This window comes from Macaca thibetana, chromosome X (genome assembly GCF_024542745.1).
Source record: "Macaca thibetana thibetana isolate TM-01 chromosome X, ASM2454274v1, whole genome shotgun sequence".
NCBI lineage: Eukaryota > Metazoa > Chordata > Mammalia > Primates > Cercopithecidae > Macaca > Macaca thibetana.
This window is the reverse complement of record NC_065598.1, coordinates 55,700,475-55,714,201: the sequence shown is the minus strand read 5'-3', so window position 1 is coordinate 55,714,201 and position 13,727 is coordinate 55,700,475. Positions and strand designations below refer to the sequence as shown.

At 38.2% G+C, this 13,727-nt stretch overlaps 1 pseudogene; it reads left to right on the top strand.

The window, feature by feature from the left end:
- Positions 1–7,145: 7,145 nt before the first annotated feature.
- LOC126946571 (coiled-coil domain-containing protein 117-like) lies at positions 7,146–9,284 on the top strand (annotated as a pseudogene).
- Positions 9,285–13,727: the final 4,443 nt, after the last annotated feature.

Sequence of the window (13,727 nt, the reverse complement as noted above, 5' to 3'; positions counted from 1 at the left end):
GTGTATACGAATGCTTGTGATTTTTGCACATTAATTTTGTATCCTGAGACTTTGCTGAAGTTGCTTATCAGCTTAAGGAGATTTTGGGCTGAGATAATGGGATTTTCTAAATATACAATCATGTCATCTGCAAAGAGGGACAATTTGACTTCTTCTTTTCCTAACTAAATACCCTTGATTTCCTTCTCTTGCCTGATTGCCCTAGCCAGAACTTCCAACACTATGTTGAATAGGAGTGGTGAGAGAGGGCATCCCTGTCTTGTGCCAGGTTTGAAAGGGAATTTTTCCAGTTTTTGCCCATTCAGTATGATATTGGCTATGGGTTTGTCATAAATAGCTCTTATTATTTTGAGGTATGTTCCATCAATACCGAATTTATTGAGCGTTTTTAGCATGAAGGGCTGTTGAATTTTGTCAAAAGCCTTTTCTGCATCTATTGAGATAATCATGTGGTTCTCGTCTTTGGTTCAGTTTATATGCTGGATTATGTTTATTGATTTGCGAATGTTGAACCAGCCTCAAAGAGAATAAAATACCTAGGAATCCAACTTACAAGGGATGTCAAGGACCTCTTCAAGGAGAACTACAAACCACTGCTCAGTGAAATCAAAGAGGACACAAACAAATGGAAGAACATACCATGCTCATTGATAGGAAGAATCAATATCGTGAAAATGGCCATACTGCCCAAGGTTATTTATAGAATCAATGCCATCCCCATCAAGCTACCAATGAGTTTCTTCACAGAATTGGAAAAAACTGCTTTAAAGTTCATATGGAACGAAAAAAGAGCCCGCATCTCCAAGACAATCCTAAGTCAAAAGAACAAAGCTGGAGGCATCACGCTATCTGACTTCAAACTATACTACAAGGCTACAGTAACCAAAACAGCATGGTACTGGTACCAAAACAGAGATATAGACCAATGGAACAGAACAGAGTACTCAGAAATAATACCACACATCTACAGCCATCTGATCTTTGACAAACCTGACAAAAACAAGAAATGGGGAAAGGATTCCCTGATTAATAAATGGTGCTGGGAAAATTGGCTAGCCATAAGTAGAAAGCTGAAACTGGATCCTTTCCTTACTCCTTATACGAAAATTAATTCAAGATGGATTAGAGACTTAAATGTTAGACATAATACCATGAAAACCCTAGAGGAAAACCTAGGTAGTACCATTCAGGACATAGGCATGGGCAAAGACTTCATGTCTAAAACACCAAAAGCAATGGCAGCAAAAGCCAAAATTGACAAATGGGATCTAATTAAACTAAAGAGCTTCTGCACAGCAAAAGAAACTACCATCAGAGTGAACAGGCAACCTACAGAATGGGAGAAAATTTTTGCAATCTACTCATCTGACAAAGGGCTAATATCCAGAACCTACAAAGAACTCAAACAAATTTACAAGAAAAAAACAAACAACCCCATCAAAAAGTGGGCAAAGGATATGAACAGACATTTCTCAAAAGAAGTCATTCATACAGCCAACAGACACATGAAAAAACGCTCATCATCACTGGCCATAAGAGAAATGCAAATCAAAACCACAATGAGATACCATCTCACACCAGTTAGAATGGCGATCATTCAAAAGTCAGGAACAACAGGTGCTGGAGAGGATGTGGAGAAATAGGAACACTTTTACACTGTTGGTGGGATTGTAAACTAGTTAAACCATTATGGAAAACAGTATGGCGATTCCTCAAGGATCTAGAACTAGAAGTACCATATGACCCAGCCATCCCATTACTGGGGATATACCCAAAGGATTATAAATCATGCTGCTATAAAGACACATGCACACGTATGTTTATTGTGGCACTATTCACAATAGCAAAGACTTGGAATCAACCCAAATGTCCATCAGTGACAGACTGGATTAAGAAAATGTGGCACGTATACACCATGGAATACTATGCAGCCATAAAAAAGGATGAGTTTGTGTCCTTTGTAGGGACATGGATGCAGCTGGAAACCATCATTCTTAGCAAACTATCACAAGAACAGAAAACCAAACACCGCATGTTCTCACTCATAGGTGGGAACTGAACAATGAGATCACTTGGACTTGGGAAGGGGAACATCACACACCGGGGCCTATCATGGGGAGGGGGGAGGGAGGAGGGGAGAGGGGAGAGGGATTGCATTGGGAGTTACACCTGATGTAAATGACGAGTTGATGGGTGCTGACGAGTTGATGGGTGCAGCACAGCAATATGGCACAAGTATATATAGGTAACAAACCTGCACGTTATGCACATGTACCCTAGAACTTAAAGTATCATAATAATAAAAAATAAAATAAATTAAAAAAAAAAAGAAAGCTATCTCAAATGAAATCACACACATAGACTTTGCAGAAAAATCTACCAAGGAAATGGAAAACAAAAGAAAGCATGAAATGCAACCCTAATTTCAGGCAAAACAGACTTTAAACCAACAAATAACAAAAAGGACAAAGAAGAGCATCATGTGATGGTAAAGGGTTCAATGAAACAAGAAGACCTATTATAAATATATATGCACCAAGCATAGGAGTACTCTGAACCATAAAGCAAGATCTTAGAGACCTTCAAAGAGATGTAGACTCACACACAGTAAGAGTGGGAGACTTCAACACCCCGCTCAGCTTATTAGAAAGATCATCAAGGCAGAAAATTAACAAAGACATTCAGGACCTAAATTCAGCACTAGCTTAGCTGGACCTGATAGATAGCAATGAAACTCTCCCCTCAAAAACATTAATAAATTCATTCTTCTATGTCCATATAACAAATAATCTAAAATCAATCACATAATCATAATTTTAAAAGTCCTAAACAAATGCAAAAGAACAGAAATAATAACAACCAATCTCTCAGGCCACGGCACAAACAAATAAAAAACCAGGACTAAAAAAAATCACTCAAAACCATACAATTACATGAAAATGGAATAAACTGCTCCTGAATGACTTTTGGATAACTAATGAAATTAAAATAGAAATCAAAACGTTTCTTTGGACTAATGAGAAGAAAGATACAACATCCCAGAATCTCTAGAACACAGCTAAGGCACTGTTAAAAGGAAAATTTATAGCACTAAATGCCCCTATTGAAAAGTTAGAAAGATCTCAATTTAACAACTTAACATCACAACTGGAAGAACTAGAGAACCAAGAAAAAGCCAACCCCAAAGGTAGCAGAACACAAGAAATAACCAAAAATCAGAACTGAAGAAGATAGACATGAAAAAGCATTAAAAGATTAACCCAAGGAGTTGGCTTTTCAACATAAAATAATAAAATAAGTGCATAGCTAGCTAGAATAAAGAAATAGAGAGAAGATCTAAATAAACACAATCAAAAATTATGAAATGGATATTACCACAAACCCCACAAAAATATAAATAAACACTAGACAGTATAATAACCCACAAGGCATACAAATAAAAAGATATAGAAAAAGACACATGAATTCCTGGACACATACACCCTCCCAAGATGAAACCAGGAAAGAATTCAACCTCTGAACAGACCAATAATGAGCACCAAAAGTGAATCACTAATAAATAGCATACCAATTTAAAAAGGCACAAGACCAGATGGATTCACAACTAAATACTAACAGATATACAAAGACGAGCTGGTATCATTCCGGCTGAAACTATTCAAAAAAAGAAAACAGAAACGAAAACAAAAGCAAAAAACCAAAACAACAAAGAAAAGACTTCTCCCTAAATCATTTCATGATCCTGACATCAAAACCTAGCAAGGAAACAACAATAAAAAAACCACCCCAAGTCAATATCCTTGATGAAAATTGATGCAAGTATCCTCAACAAAATACTGACAAATTGAAGCCGGCAGCATATTTAAAAACCTATCCACCAAGATCAAGTGACATTTTATTCATAGAGTTCAAAGTTGGTTCAACATACACAAATCAAAAAATGTGATTCATCAACACTGTGAAAATGGCCATACTGCCGAAGGTAATTTATAGATTCAACGACATTCCCATCAAGCTACCAATGACTTTCTTCACAGAATTAGAAGAAACAACTTTAAAGTTCATATGGAACCAAAAAAGACCGCGCATTGCCAAGACAATACTAAGCCAAAAGAACAAAGCTGGAGGCATCACGCTACCTGACTTCAAACTATACTACAAGGATCCAGTATTCAAAACAGCATAGTACTGGTACCAAAATAGAGATATAGACCAATGGAACAGAACAGAGCCCTCAGAAATAACACCACACATCTACAACCATCTGATCTTTGACAAACCTGACAAAAACAAGAAATGGGGAAAGGATTCCCGATTTAATAAATGGTGCTGGGAAAACTGGCTAGCCATATGTAGAAAGGTAGAACTGGATCCCTTCCTTACACCTTATACAAACATTAATTCAGGATGGATTAAAGACTTAAATGTTAGACCTAAAACCATAAAAACCCTAGAAGAAAACCTAGGCAATACCATTCAGGACATATGAATGGGCAAGGACTTCATGTCTAAAACAGCAAAAGCAATGGCAACAAAAGCCAAAATTGACAAATGGGATCTAATTAAACTAAAGAGCTTCTGCACAGCAAAAGAAACTACCATCAGAGTGAACAGGCAACCTACAGAATGGGAGGCAATTTTGGCAATCTACTCATCTGACAAAGGGCTAATATCCAGAATCTACAAAGAACTCAAACAAATTTACAAGAAAAAAAACAAACAACTCCATCAAAAAGCGGGCGAAGGATATGAACAGACACTTCTCAAAAGAAGACATTTATGCAGCCAACAGACACATGAAAAAATGCTCATCATCACTGGCCATCAGAGAAATGCAAACCAAAACCACAATGAGATACCATCTCACACCAGTTAGAATGGCGATCATTAAAAAGTCAGGAAACACCAGGTGCTGGAGAGGATGTGGAGAAATAGGAACACTTTTACACTGTTGGCGGGACTGTAAACTAGTTCAACTATTGTGGAAAACAGTGTGGCGATTCCTCCAGGATCTAGAACTAGAAATACCATTTGACCCAGCCATCCCATTACTGGGTATATACCCAAATGATTATAAATCATGCTGCTATAAAGACACATTCACACATATGTTTACTGTGGCACTATTCACAATAGCAAAGACTTGGAACCAACCCAAATGTCCATCAATGATAGACAGCATTAAGAAAATGTGGCACATATACACCATGGAATAATACGCAGCCATAAAAACCTGCACGTTGTGCACATGTACCCTAGAACTTAAAGTAATATAATAAAAAAGACAAAACACTCAGCATTTTTCAAATGCATTTTTGTAATTAAATCCGGTTGTTACTGGTTATTTAATTTATAACTGATATGGTATTTTGCTGAAGAATATTGAACATGTTGCATTACATGAAAATCACAATCCAATGTGTATTCAACAAAACAGAAATGTCACATCTAGTATAATACAAATTTAAGAAATGTATGCAATGTACTTACTACAATATAAATAAAATTCTTACAAAACCTATGATATAATTTAGGTTAAAAAGATTCCTTTAAACAATGGCTTCGTTTCTTGCATATATTGTCTAATAGTTTAAAGTATTTTTACTTCAGGAAAGCATGAGAATTATCTTTATGCCTTTATTGTCAATATACTTTTTGTCAGTTTCTAAAAAAAAAAAAAAAAAAGAAAGAAAAAGAAAAAGGATGAGTTCATGTCCTTTGTATGAACATGGATGAAGCTGGAAACCATCATTCTCACCAAACTATCGCAAGGAGAAAAGACCAAACACTGCATGTTCTCACTCATAGGTGGGAACTAAACAATGAGAACACTTGGACACAGGAAGAGGAACATCACACACCGGGGCCTGTTGTGGGGTGGGGGAAGAGGGGAGGGATAGCATTAGGAGATATACCTAATGTCAATGACGAGTTAATGGGTGCAGTGCACCAACAAGGCATATGTAAGAAACCTTCACATTGTGCATATGTACCCTAGAACTTAAAGTATAATTTTTAAAAATGTGATTCTTTATATAAACAAAACAAAAAACAAAAAACAAATTATTATCTCAATAGCTGTAGAAAAGCTTTTTAATAAAACTAAACACCGCTTCAGGCTTAAAATTCTCAATAAATTAGGTATTGAAGAAACATGCCTCAAAACAATGAGAGCCATGTATGACAGACCCAGAGCCAACATCATAAAGAATGGGACAAAGCTGAAAGCATTCTCCTTGAAAACTGGTGCAAAACAAAGGTGCCCTCTCTCATCAATTCTATTCAACATAGTATTGGAATTTCTCAGCAGAGCAATTAGGTAAGAGAAATTAAAAAAAAAAAATCCAAATAGGGAGACAGGAAGTCAACCTACTCCTGTGTCCAGATGACATAATCCTACATCTAGAAAACCTTGTGGTCTCAACCCAAAAGCTCCTAAAGCTGATAAACAACTTAAGCAAAGTCTCAGGATAAAAAATCAATGTACAAAAAATCACAGGCCAGATGTGGTGGCTCACACCTGTAATCCCAGCAAACTGGGAGGCTGAGGCAGGTGGATCACTTGAGGCCAGGAGTTCGAGACCAGCCTGCCCTGGCCAACATGACAAAATGCTGCCTCTACTAAAAATATAAAAATTAGCCAGGTGTAGTGGTGCATGCCTGTAGGATCATCTACGTGGGAGAATGAGACAGGAGAATCACTTGAAGCCGTCACGTGGAGTTTACAGTGGACGGTAATCATGCCACTGCACTCCAGCATGGGCAACAGAGAGGGACTCCATCCCCACAAAAAAAATCACTAGAATTCCTTACACTCCAACAACGGTAAAGCTCAGAGGTAAATCAAGAATGCAACCCCAGTCACAACAGCTACAAAAAAAAAATATGAAATAACTAGGAACATGACTAACCAGAAAAGTGAAAGATCTCTACAAAGAGAATGCAAAACACTGCTTAAAAAAAAGAGAGATGACACAAACAAATGGAAAAACATTTCATGCTCATGGAGAGGAAAAATGATTATCATTAGAATGGTCAAATTGCCAAAAGCAGTTTCAGGATTCAATGCTATTACTATCAAACTACCAACGATATTCTTCACAAAACTAGGAAAAACTATTTTAAAATTCATGTGAGAGCTCAGATTAAGATGGCGGATAAGAGGCAGGACTAGCGCTTGAAGGCGTGACATTGGGTCCAGAGCAGGCTCAGAGCTGGGCGCCTCTCAGCAGTCGCTGTGGCTGCAGCTACCTTCTCATGGCCATGGCTGTGCTCCTCTAGCCTTTCAGCGGCCTCCCCCTGAGCTGCAGTTTGGACTTCCTCCAGCGGCCGCTTGCCTTGCCTAGCAGGTTTTTCCACCTGGGGGCAGACAGCGCCCAGCTGGCACCATGGCTAGGACCATGAGCAGTCCCAAGCAACCACAGCGGGAGAACGGTGCACGACATTTTCCCATTCATTGTAAAAAGAAACACAAGCATATCCTTTACCCACTTTTTGATGGGCTTGTTTGTTTTTTTCTTGTAAATTTGTTTGAGTTCTTTGTAGGTTCTGGATATTAGCCCTTTGTCAGGTGAGTAGATTTCAAAAATTTTCTCCCATTCTGTAGGTTGCCTGTTCACTCTGATGGTAGTTTCTTTTGCTGTGCAGAAGCTCTTTAGTTTAATTAGATCCCATTTGTCAATTTTGGCTTTTGCTGCCGTTGCTTTTGGTGTTTTAGACATGAAGTCTTTGCCCATGCCTATGTCCTGAATGGTACTACCTAGGTTTTCCTCTAGGATTTTTATGGTATTAGGTCTAACATTTAAAGAAGACATTCATACAGCCAACAGACACATGAAAAAATGCTCATCATCACTGGCCATCAGAGAAATGCAAATCAAAAGCACAATGAGATACCATCTCACACCAGTTAGAATGGCAATCATTCAAAAGTCAGGAAACAACAGGTGCTGGAGAGGATGTGGAGAAATAGGAACGCTTTTACACTGTTGGTGGGATTGTAAACTAGTTCAACCATTATGGAAAACAGTATGGCGATTCCTCAAGGATCTAGCACTAGGTGTACCATATGACCCAGCCATCCCATTACTGGGGATATACCCAAAGGATTATAAATTATGCTGCTATAAAGACACATGCACACGTATGTTTATTGCAGCACTATTCACAATAGCAAAGACTTGGAATCAACCCAAATGTCCATCAGTGACAGATTGGATTAAGAAAATGTGGCACATATACACCATGGAATACTATGCAGCCATAAAAAAGGATGAGTTTGTGTCCTTTGTAGGGACATGGATGCAGCTGGAAACCATCATTCTTAGCAAACTATCACAAGAACAGAAAACCAAACACCGCATGTTCTCACTCATAGGTGGGAACTGAACAATGAGATCACTTGGACTCAGGAAGGGGAACATCACACACCGGGACCTATCATGGGGAGGGGGGAGGGGGGAGGGATTGCATTGGGAGTTATACCTGATGTAAATGACGAGTTGATGGGTGCAGCACACCAACATGGCACAAGTATACATATGTAACAAACCTGCACGTTATGCACATCTACCCTACAACTTAAAGTATAATAATAATAAATAAATTTAAAAAAAAAAAGAAACACAAGCTAGAGGAGCAGGAGGAGGAGGATTCCCTGCTAAAAAAAAAAATAAAAAATAAAAAAAAAATAAAGGAAAAAAAGATAATTGAAGCAGAGCTCTGTGCTGGTCATAATGACTGAATTCTTTGTGCATGCCAAGATGTAGAGGGGTGTGGAGTGTGGAGTAAAGCCATGCACTAGTGGACTTTCTCTACCTGGAATATTAGATTCTATTTGTGAAGAAATAGATGAGACGACTGGAGAACCAGTGTGAAGTTGCCTGAAGTAAGCTTCAGGAGATTGAAGACAGGATAACTGATGAAGAAGTTGAAGCTCACAGAAATGTTAACCACCTCCGTAGTCTTCTCCTTTCTGATACTATGAAAACAGGTTTGAAGAAGGAATTTGATGAACTTTACAAAAAAAAAAAAAAATTGAGTCTATGAGCCATCCTTCCATGGAGCTTGTTCTCTAGAAACCCCTCACTGAACTCCTCCCCAATGAGCCAAAGCCATCCTCTAATGCTAAGAACTATACAGGAGAGAGCCAAGCTAAGCATGCAGCTGCTGGCATTGCCTTCTCTCAGAGAACTGAACTGTTCTGGGAACTTCGGCACACAGGGATGTCTCCTTATAATGGTTTGGAGATAGCTACTAGCACAGAAGCAGAGATGGAACTCTAGAAACCAATTTATACACTAAAGTTGTCAAATGTTAGGAGAATCCTGTGTTCATTTATGAGCCTATTTGCATAGTATAGGGACTTGCAAGTTTTATGAAATGGGTGTAATAATATCTCCACCTGTGATTTGGGGTGGGACTCTCATTTTGGGTAGACATTTATTGAATTCAACTTTTTGCCAAGAAAGTTTGTCTCAAAGGAAACACAGTTTTCAGTGGGACTTATTGAAGAAATGTTGGATTACAGTCTCTTCAAAGGTAAGTATAGAAGCTATATGTGTAAGGGTGACTTAAATCATATGTCACATTGTCTAGACTATTCAGACATTTAGAGAATATTCTCCTTGAATTAAAAAGGATGATTAAGAAAGAAGGATGCTCCTACTACAACTGTACCCTGACAGTTAAGTCACAGTTTAGTCTGTAGATACAAGCTGTTTACAGTGGCGACTATATATAATGGGGGAGAAGGAGGGAAGATGGCAGTAGCTTAAGCCTGTTGCTAAGAAATTTAATAAAGGCCCTGAAACTTGTAAATTAGTTGTCAATTCAATATAGCTCTGTTGAATAAATAGCCAACAGCATGTGGCTCTCCTCTTTGCCTCTGAAAATGCAATGAAAATACAGAGAAAAAGTTTTTCCTTCAAGGTTTTTTTCTTGTGCCACTGTTGCTCCTTGGTTTCCCATGCATAATTGATAAGCCCAGTTATTCAGTAATGTTTACAAATTAATTAACTTTGAATGATAGCTAAAAGATTATGAGGTAACCCAAGTGCAAATTATGTATGGGATAAGCATCCTTTAGCGCATCTTAAGGAATGCTTTGTCAGCTAAACCCAGTATTGATAACTTTAGTAATTAAAAAAAAGTTATACTTATATTAGCAAGTTGTTTTAAAATGTGTTAATTTAGAGAACAGTGAAATTGACAATGTAGGAGCAAATGACATTGAGGTTTACTGACATAGACAATTTGACTGGTGCTTAGACTATTGTGCAGTAGGCCTAAATAGTAGTGGACAATGCTTCCTGCTAGCAGAAAGCCTTCATCTTATTGAGTACCTAAGCCAGGTTCCAGGTGTCCTTTGAGGATAGCCAAGTTTGAAATTTTTAGTTTCTCAGGCAGAGCTCTTCTGTGTGGTAGGGACTCACAGGGCAAAGTAAAATTACAATTCCTTTACTGCTACAGAATATTAACTATAGGTTACTAAATGAATGCTATAGTATAATACTGGCCCTCCCTTCACACAACAGGACACCACCCCAGTTTTGTTTTGTTTCCTGGGTTTCTTCCCCCTTTGTAAGCAGGCACGAGATACCATTTGTAGAATAAAAAAATGTTTTATGCCACATAAATGTGAATTTTTAGAAACTACATTCCATGCATTTTGAAACCCTTACTGAAATGTCTCCTGTTGTTACAGATGGCATAGAAGTCACAAGTCTATTAACTGGTCTATTAAATGTTCTACACCATTCTACAGATGGCGTAGAAGTCACAAGTCTATTAATTGTTGCTTCTTTGGCCTCTTCCTGCTTTCTCTTTCTGTTTGGATAGTCAGGAAAAGATTTAATGTTTAATATTTAAATAAAATATTTGATGTCTACACAGTAAAAGTATTCAAACTTTACACCACTATTGAAAGCAGTTGGAAACCAGATAATAGTTTCTTAATCTTATATTTAGAGATGAATGTAAACTGTGTTCTTTTGAAATGTGCAAGTGTTTGATTCATGCCATTTGATAAACTCGTGCCTTGTAGTCATTGTTTAATGGAACCAGCTTGTAAAGTTTGTAGCCTTAAATAAATCTCCATGCTAAAAAAGTGTGCTCTAGTGCAACACAAAAACATGAAGTGACTGCCCAGAGGTGGAGTTAGTGTTAAAGTGGAAAGGGAGATGACACATTTCCCAAGAAGGACCCGAAACACACCAAGATTGTCTTCTACAGGAATTGTTTGGGAGGCCTCTGAGTAAAGGTCTTATGATGAAAAGGGAGCAAAGAGGCCCACAAACAAAGCTCTGATAGTACTGGTAAATATAGGAGAGAATTAAGATTCTGTTAATTAAAATCCAAAGAGATCTTATTTGAGGAGTCAAGTTACCTGATATGATAATTATTTCTGTAGGATAACTGAGGTTTTATGTTCTTTTTTGGACTTTATTCTCTTACATTTGTTTGTACAAAAATTGTTTTCCATCCTTGTGGTGCTTATTCATCTGAGCAGGCTCCATAGTCCCAACACCTCTGCTTTTTGTTTTACTTTTGTAGGATAGGGTTTTTGCTTTTGCTTTTGCCTTAAGATTTCCCTAGGGAGTTAACAGGGCTTTTCATTTTGTACAGCTTTTGCAGCATGGATCAACCTTTGGCTTATTGTGCTAATGTGTGAAGAGAAAACAATTATCTAAAGCAAGTGAGCTTTAATGAACAAATGTATATTTTTTCTGAGTTTGAGTAGGGTGCATGTGGTTTTTGTTTTTGTTTGATTTTGTATTTAGTATGAAGAAAGTCTTATTTTCGTAAATATTAATCACTTAAAAAACTGCTACTCATTCTTGAAAAGGTACAAATAAAAATTTTAGAAAAATAACTAAGGTAGGGGCTAGAACCATGAAAAGAATGTTTACCAGCAGATTCATTTATTATTTTAGATTTGAAACTTGGTTTTGTCTTTCAGTAGTGACAAGAATGGCTTAGTTCTAGGAATGTTCTGGAAGATACTGTTAATTTTACTTTAAAATGAGAATCTGTTGTTTCCATATTTTATCCTTTTAAATACAACTTCTTAAGTGTTTTTGGGGAAAAAAAAGGAGGTAAGACTAGCTTGCAGCTCCTGCTCAGACAAACAGAGCAGCTTCTGGACACTCAAATTGCGAATTTTTGCTCCCAGAACTACCACAGGAATATACCAGGAAAGTCGAGAGAATCCACAGACCCTTTGAAGGAACTGGATCACTGCTGCAGTCTCCCTGAGATGCCAAAAACAAAACAAAACAAAACAAAACAAAAACAAAAAAAAACTGTGAGTCTGCTTGCTTTATCACTGGGGAGGTTCGTGGGCTGAGGCAAGTTCCCAGCCCTGGTCACTGGCTGCCTGGGCCTGTGACTGTCAGCTTTCCCCAACTTCCCTGGCAATGTATGACTCAGAAGAGGCAGATATAATCCCCCTGAGAATATAACTCCATTGGACTGGGAGGGAACCACACCCTCATCCCCCATAGTAGCCACAGCAAACCCCACCCAAGGAGAGGCTGAGCTCAGAAATGCCTATCCTAGCCCCCTCCTGGTGGACTTTCTCTACCCACCCTGCTAGCTGAAGACAAAGGTCAAATCTCCTGGGGCCTTTATGGCCCTGCCCACCAACTGAGAAACCTGAATGCTTAACCAGGTTTCCCTAGGATAAGTTTGCATCCTCCCTATAGGACTGTGGATGATGGGCTCTTGAACCTGCCACATCGTGGCTGGAAGCCAACCAACACAAAATCAGTCCACTAGACAAAAACACAACCAAAGACTCTCACAGAGTCCACTTCACTCCCCTGCTACCTCCACTAGAGCAGGTGCTGGTATCCAAGACTGCAAGACCTGAAGATGAATCATATCACAGGACTCTATGCAAACACTCCCCAGTACCAGCCTGAAGCCTGACAGCTCCACTGGGTGGCTAGACCCAGAAGAGCAAAAACAATCACTACAGTTTGGCTATCAGGAAGCCCCACTCCTAGGGAAAGGGAGAGAACACTATGTCAAGGGAGCACCACATGGGACAAAAGAATCTGATCAGAAACTCTTGAATCCCAGATCTTCCCTCTGATATAGTCTACCCAAATGACAAGGAACCAGAAAAACAATTCTGGTAAGATTACAAGGCAAGGTTCTTTAACACCCCCAAAAGATCATACCAACTCACCATCAATGTATTGAAACCATGACAAAATCTCTGAATTGCCAGAAAAAGAATTTAGAAGGTCAATTATTAAGCTAATCAAGGGGGCAGCAAATAAAAATGAAGGCCAACTTAAATAAATAAAATATATGATACAGCATAAGAAAGGAAAATTATTCATTGAAATACATAGCATAAATAAAAAAAATCACAACTTCTGGAAATCAAGGACACACTTAGAGAAATGCAAAATGTAGTGGAAAGTCTCAGCAATAGACTCATATAAGCAGGAGAATGAAACTCAGAGCTCAAAGACAAGGCTTTCAAATTAATTCAAATCATCAAAGACAAAAAAGAAAAATTAAAAAATGAACTAAGCCTCCAAGAAGTTTGGGACTATGTTAAATGTCCAAACCTAAGAATGACTGGTGTTCCTAAGAGAGAAAAGAAATTTAAAAGTTTGGAAAACTTATCTGAGAGAATAATCGAGGTAAACTTCCCTGGCCTTGCTAGAGATCTAGACAGTCAAATAAAAGAAGCTCAAAAAACACCTGGAAAA